Source organism: Strigops habroptila, chromosome 2 (assembly GCF_004027225.2).
Source record: "Strigops habroptila isolate Jane chromosome 2, bStrHab1.2.pri, whole genome shotgun sequence".
Taxonomy (NCBI): Eukaryota; Metazoa; Chordata; class Aves; order Psittaciformes; family Psittacidae; genus Strigops; species Strigops habroptila.
The window spans coordinates 48,872,623-48,874,753 of record NC_044278.2 but is presented as its reverse complement, the minus strand read 5'-3'; positions in this window follow the sequence as shown (position 1 = coordinate 48,874,753).

The following is a 2,131-nucleotide window of genomic DNA, read 5'->3' as shown; positions in this document are numbered from 1 at the left end:
TAATGTCTGAGGGTATTATTTTTACCCTTGGGAAATGAACTGAGCTTTATTCTTCATCAGTGTTTCAAAATGCATCATTAAAAGCTATGTAATACAACAAGTTACTATCCGTACCCTTGTACCACGTGTTCTTCAGGTTTCACTAACATGCTTACACTAAACACGAGCTTTATGTTTTCATTAAGTACATTTAAAACTCAAGGTTGTGCTATTAGATGAAGCAATTACTACAAGATCCAGCAAAAAGCTATTTGCTCCTGAAGAGTTTAAATACTTTATCTGGAAAAGTTAATGAAGTAATTATAACATTGTTATTAACGAAGATTAGAGATGGATTAAAATGGCATTCAGAAAATAAACCAGACAATTAAATAGGTTTTCAGAACCATGGAAACTTCCTAGGTACCACGGGAAAAACACTCAGAATACCTATACTAAGAGGGACATTTGGAAAACACTTAGTTCTTAATGCCACAGGACTCCAGACAGCAGAAACTGTCTTAATTTCAACATCAACATTGGGGATTGTAAGCACTGTGATGCTTAATGCTGACCAGCTGTGCTTGAAGCTTTGTTTTAAAGTCCTTTCAAGATCTCTTTAACTGCAGCACCTTCTATATTAAGCATTCTATGCTAATGACGTGGCTATTAGAATTGTTCATTAGTATTTGAACTGATGTGACTATCAGATTTGTTAAATCAGTAACATGATCTTGAGCTACATGGAGGAGAAGGATGATTCTGTAAATGAAACTTATTGTTAGCTTTTTTTTAATATCGCATCCCATGTAATACTGCTAAAGATGGAAGAAAGTTTTTGAAGTGGAAAATCCTAAATGAGTCCAGAAAGGTGGTCAAGAGCAGGTGTGGGTAGAAAAGGCAGTGCAGGACTGCTTGTTTCCTTGTTTGATGTGAGGGCAGCACAAAACTCATGGCTTATTGACATGCTTTCCCTAGCACTTCTGGGGGGTTTGAAGCTTGGCAACTGCATTTCTTCCCAATGAATGTACTTTACCTGACTATAGAGGTGGTGAAGCACTGAAAATTGGAGCTCAGCCACAGCAAGATCTTCTGCAGTTTCTGGAAGAGAAGGACTACAGTTTCTCAGACCATGGATACGCGGATTACCTGAGAGTGGTGCACTTCTTTTAACTGATCATAGAGGCATGACTACACACCTGGCTCAGACACTTCAGTAAGGTTCCTTAAATTAGGAGATAGGACTTCTGGCTAAACAGCATGTGAAAATAAGTTATGTGACCAAGAAAATATTGATTAAAATGTATAGCAAGCAGATTATTTTGTCTGAAACAACATTATTTGTTGGTAGAACATATGGACTAGTATGATCCCTAGTTTTACATATTCAATATTCAGGCAGTAACACTCTTTAAGCCTAACTGTGGACATAACCCCATCAAAACTTAGAGAAAGTTGGCAAAGGCCAGGCAAAATTTTACATTCTGGGAGTTCTGAGTGTTTAAAGGAAAATGTGGAAGGTTTTCTTTACAGGTCCTTGTTATGTAGAAAAGCTGAAGGACTGGTCAACAGCTTTTGTCACAGGGTTCCCAGAGGAATATCTATATATTGCAAAACAAAATGTTCTTAAGGAAAAGCCATCTGTCCCAGTCCCTACTTAGAGTACACATTGAATTATTTCTATTCCAAGACTTATGGAAAATAACCAGTTAAAATGCATTTGTGCCTATACAAATGAAAATCGGAAATCCTACTGATATATAAAGAACACATTCAAATAACTGTACTTAAGAGTGAGGAGGTAACAAATCACCTGCTCGCATGACAGCTGAGGCCTCACTTAGGATATCCTTTGACCTTCACACTGTGAAGATGAGAAAACAGTAAAGATGAAGAACATTAAGAAAGCTGCAAGATATAAAGAACAGGATGAAAAGGACAACTTGTTTAAACAAAATATGGAACTTTTAAGGAGTTTTGGAGAGAAACAACATGAAACGGAAAGATTTGATCATGATTGACCATGGAGAATGTTCACCTAAAACATAATAAATTTAGATTAGACGTGAAGACAAACCTCCAAATAAGAGTTATTCATCAATGGAGAAGTCTGCCAAGAGAAACCCCTGAGATATCAGAAGAGGAAATACTA